Here is a 5,943-nt window from a genome sequence, read left to right on the forward strand (position 1 = left end):
ATGACAACAAACGCCAAGGGAGGGCGGAGTCACACGCGTGAGTGACAGGAGTCTCAGCCAATAGGAAGAAAGTATTTTATAATATAATAATAATATTAATAATAACCGTTATTATTATTATTATTATTATTATTATTATTATTATTATTATTATTATTATTATTATTATTATTATTATTATTATTATTATTAATAATAATAATAATAATATATAATATATATATATAATGTTTTCCAATATTATAATTCGGTTAAATAAATACATTTCATCTGAATGGATGATTGGGTCATAAATAATACTGTATCTTGTGCTTAGATCGTATAATTTTTTTCCCTAAACAAGTCATGTGGTCAGAAAAGGAGAGGATGAGTGGTTAGGGACACACAGTAGGGCTGCCACAATTAGTCAAATAATCAATGACTAATCGGCCATTACAATAGTAGACAACTAATTTAACAGTCGATTATTTGTTACTTGATATTATATGAAGTCAGAATGTAGTAAAATGGAAAGTTATAAGGGTATTCTGCTAGCTTTTTGGACCATTTTGGCAACTATTAAGTTTTTTTTAGGCTAATTTGGAGTTTAGCTAATATTTCAGGTACATGCTAGCTATTTTGGCTAATTCATGATTTTTTCAGTTTTTAGGCTAATTTGGAATTTGTTTGGTTTTAGGTAATTTAGGTAATTTGGAATTTAGCTAATATTTCAGCTACATGCTAGCTATGTTGGCAAATTTGGGATTTTTTCAGTTTCTTTTTGCTAATTTGGAGTTTAGCTAATATTTAGCTAATATTTTAATTTCATTGTACAATTTACAATGACAATATAACAGCCATTCTATTCTATTTCAGCTGCATGCAAGCTATTTTAGCTAATATAGTATTTTTTCCAGTTTTTTTAAGGCTAATTTGGAGTTTAGCTAATATTTCAGCTGCATGCTAGCTATTTTAACTAATTTAGGTTTTTTCAGCTAAAACAAACCCTAATTTCAGCTCAAATTTATGCTGCATTCTAGCTGTTTTGGCTAACAGGCTTTTTAATTTTTTTGGCTAATTTGGCATTTAACAAATATTTTAGCCGGCTTTCAGCTTCAGCGTTTTTAGCTATCAATTTAAGCATCTTCAGCTTTCAGCATTCACACTAGAATTATCGCAGGTAATGCTATATATCTAGTTTTTAGTTAGTTTAAAGCTAATGATGGTTAAGATGTGTGCTTTACATCCAGTTTGCGAATGACCCGATTAGTCGACTAATCGGAAAAATAATCAGCGATTAATTGACGATTAAAATAATCGTTTGTGGCAGCACTACCACACAGCCGTGAGAACCAAGGACTGGCTCCAAAAGAAGCATATCAAGGTTCTGGAGTGGCCTAACTTTAACCCAATAGAAAATATTTGGAGGGAGCTCAGTGTTCCATGTTTTTTTAGCGACAGCCATCTAGTAACTGATCTAGAGAAGATCCGTGTGGAGGAGTGGGCCAAAATCCCGCCTGGAGTTTGTGCAAACTAAAGGAAACGTTTGACCTGAGTAATCGCAAACAAAGGCTACTGCACCAAATATTAACATCGTGGCATGTGAATAAATTCACAGCATCAAAAACTGAAAAGCAGATGTTCAGTCAGTTAAGTTAAGGATCCTATTTTTGGTCAAAATGGAGAAGGAAACGGAGCAAGTTTCTGAGGAAGATGACATACGGACACTCAGACTCATGTATGACTGATGAGGAGGTTACTGGAATGGATGAGTTGATGGAGCAAATGTCGTCAAAATGACAAACGGAATCATGCGGTTTGTTGTGACAAACACAACTACGGCCCTGCAATGAGAACTTGTCAGGGAGGCGGCCAATAATCAAACAAAATAAGGTTAAAATTTCAAATGTTTCTCAGTAAAAGTAAGCAACTTTTTAAAAATGTATTTATACTTTATTGAAGTTAATTTTATTAACTTTATTTTTTATTTACGTTAGTGCGGATGTGCGCAACCTTTGACCCTAAAAGAGCCATTTGGAACCATTTTTTTACGGACCTAAAACCCAACAAGAACTGCAAAAAAACACTTCAACATTTAAAAAAAATACACTTTTTTTAATTCGAAGGTGTTAAGCTTTTATTTTTATTTTTGAAGTGTTTCTTAAAAATATTTACAGTAATTGATAGTATATTTTTTCTATAGGTATAACAATTTTATTTTATTTTTTTTACTTCTGACAGCAATACAAGCTCCTTTCAAAATAAAACACATCCTGTCCCAAATAATTTTTTAAAGCATTTGCATTTTTCTTGCACACCCCCACTTTAGTGACAAAAAGAGGACCAAAAACTCACATGTAGCAATATTTTTATGAGCAAGAAAGCAATATAAAAAAAATAAGATACTTGTGGTAAATAACTGTTTTTGTAGTAATTTCCAGCTAATTAGGATCAAAACGAGGGCCAACACTCTCCTACCTGCTGCTGATTACCTGGATCAGACGTGCTTTGGTAACAATAAGCTGCACTGGCAGGTGACATCTTATTTTCTATTGCTCATTTAATTTTGTTTGCCATTTTATGTTTTTTTTTTGTTATTTGATGCTGATATCTTAAAATTTTGTCCTTTTTTCATCTTAATGTATATCACTTTACAAGACCATTAGGGCAGTAAAGTGTTTTTATAAATAAAGATTATTCAATCGTTCATGCAGGACACCGACCATCAAGTTTGACAACTGTGCACAAAAAAACCCAAGAGAAAGGTTAAAGCTGTATTGTAAATATTGGCATATTTGCCTATAAAAAGAATTACAATGCTAAACGTTGTATTCATGAGGTACTTTATTTACAGACAATATAAAAATATTTAATTTGTGGTTTAGTAGAAGCTTAATGTGGTGTATATTTACCAAAATAAAAGTCGTAGATTTCAATTTTTGCAAATTTTCCTTCAAAACAACTCAACATTTACATGAATTAGACACAAATATGAACAAATCCACTTCATATTTCAATTTGATTGCAGGAAGAAAAGAAAAAAAGAAAAGGCAAGCTTTGAAAAGTACATAAATTTAAGGGCATAGTTGTAGTTTTTAATCACTTATTTTCAATGCTACATAAAATGCTCAAGAAAAAAAGTAGCAGAAGCCATCAAATAAATAAATAGAAAAATATAATGAAAATCTCTTTTTATCCACCAACCCTCAAACATCACATGTTGATGAACAAAGTCTCATTTTAAAAGAAAAAAAAAACTTTTTTTTTAATTATACATACATTAAAATGTGTAAAACTAAGTACTGTAAGTTATTAACGTGAGGAAAATTGTCCAAAATGTTTGATTACATTTTGGCTCTAGAAAAATGGGAAAAATGTACAGCAGCTCCCCAAAAACAAACAAAGTTAAGCAGCTTTTGATGGCAAAAAATAATAAATATCTTTTTATGTGAATTCTCGTTTGCTCAGAAGCCCCCCTTCATCCTCCCTCGTCTTCCACTTATAGATCAATATTGCTGATATCGCAGCTCCAATCGCCGCTCCCATTAAAACTCCTGCAATCAAGCCTGTTGAGACAAAAAGCAAACATTTTATGTGGATTGTGAAAAAAAAAATAAAAAAAAAATGCACATTTAAAAAAAATAATATTATTTAGTACCGGCCAGGACTTCTTCTTTTTCCAGAAAACGCTTCCCGTTATCCAAAAAGACAAATCCGGATGTGGAAATTCTGGTAGAAGAAGCCTGCGAAATAACAATTTGCATAAAAATTATGCAAATTTTAAAGGAAAGTTGGTAAATAAGCACAAATATTTAGCTTGCTGACCTCTAAAAATGGCTTTACGGTACAAAATAATTCAGATTCATTGTTAGTATTGGGTCAGTTTGAATTATTGGATTAATTGACATTTATTAAAAAAAAATAATAATAATAAAATGGATCTTTTGGCCAAAATTTAACCAGTTTGACTCCATGATGAACGGTGCAGGTGAAGTTTTACAAATTTCTTGCAAGTGTACATTAAATATGAGTAAAAACAATGTTTTTTTCACATTGCATGGTCACATCTTTGCAAAATACTTTGAATTTTGCAAAAATGTGTGACACATTTTTTACATAATAGTGAAATAAACCTACGGTGTCTCTATCCAAATGGTATTTATCAATATCAACTCAATTTATTTGGTTTTGAAACAATATAATAGCTGTAAAGGTCGATTTGATGAACAATTTGCCTCAGAAAGATCGATCTGGTTTGATAAATCAATTAATAATAATGCTTTTTATTTGAAAGCGCCTTTCAAAACAAATATAAAAATGTAAAAACACAATAAATAAGTTGACATCTTAATAAAAATCTGATTCTGAATTACAACCGATCCCGATACCTTCAGATTATCCTTTGGCTGCTTCACCTCCTCAGAATCCATCAGTACCGTTCTTCCTTCATCTCCTTCTGGCTCCTCATCGACGTTTTCACCGTCAACAGGAGAAACTGGAGGAGAACCAATGACCCGTGAGAACACGACGACGATCCTACAACAGAATGATCGGCACCATGCTTTGAATTACCCAGATCTGACCAATCTCCTGACCCGGAACTCTCCAAATCAAGTCCAGATCCTTCCGAATCCTCCTTAAAGCCAGGAGACTGCAGAAAAAAATAAAAATAAATGAAGATGTGCAGCTTACAGTCACAGAGCCATAAAGAGAAGATACAAAGTCCTGCCACAAAACAAAGCCACACACTTCCTCTTTGACTGACAAATGTTGTGCTGCTGGTTTCCCCGAAAGACAACAGTAGTAAGTTCTCAACGTCAGTCTTTTAAAGTCATAAAATACTTTTTAAAACTATAAAACTCCAATACCTTAAACTTTAAAGCAACAAAAGTTGCCACATTATTGTCAAAGTGATTTAAAAGTAAAAATATATTTAAAAAAATGTATTTAAATCCCCAATTTAATCAATGCTCGTGGTTTAAATTATATTTACTAGTTGAAATGTAAAAAGTGACATAAAAATGAATAATAATGAGGAACATACTATTACAAAAGCGAATTTATAACCATAAAATATTTATATTTCAACAAAAATCGTACTTTTAAAGGGTTTTAAACACCTTAAAGGTAAACATAAAAAAAAAAATCAAAGTTCCTGAGTGAGATAACAGGAAGTGAGTCCGAATGACGTTTAAGACGCAACAACAGCCGGACTTTGACTTACCGAGGAAGCGACGGTAGAAACCAAACCCGCAACTACGAATAACCACCCCGAGAACACGAACCGCATCTTTTCTTTTCTCCTTTTCTCCGTTTAAAAGCTTCTGTCGGTGTTTTGTTTTTGTGGCGTCTCGCTCCTCACGGCACCTGCGGAAATACGGCGACGGAAGCGAAGCCCCGCCCACACCTGTTTAGACCCATAATAAAGTCCACCTGTGACTGTGCGGTTAGGTGTGCCACCTGTGACGTAAGATCTTAAGGAGTGCTCGCTTTTTCTGCATTTGTATTCGTAGGAGGGTGAAATGTACTCTAATAAACTACAAATCTCGATGTTCTACTATTGATTACTCATAAAAACATATTCAAATATTATGAAAAGCAGCATTTTTTTTAAATAATTGGTTTATTTTTTTAATTTATTTCCCTAAATTTGAAAGAATGTACTCAAGTATGGGTACAAAGTGTCCAAATACTGAGGTAGAGTTTAAACAATTATAATTTAATCTAAATATATATCTTTCTAGGTATTAAAACAAACTTTTAAATGTAGCTGAGAAATATATTTTTGAAAGCAAGGTTTTTCCAAATGTGTAGAATCAATAGTTTTTTATTTATTTTTTGGGGCAATATTTTTGAACACAAATGCATTAAAAAATAAATTATTTGTGTCAGATTTTTTTTTATTGAATTTGGCTTTGATTTCTGAATATTTTATTGATTTATTATATTTTAATTAACATATAT

The sequence above is a fragment of the Oryzias melastigma genome, linkage group LG24, assembly GCF_002922805.2.
Source record: "Oryzias melastigma strain HK-1 linkage group LG24, ASM292280v2, whole genome shotgun sequence".
Taxonomy (NCBI): Eukaryota; Metazoa; Chordata; class Actinopteri; order Beloniformes; family Adrianichthyidae; genus Oryzias; species Oryzias melastigma.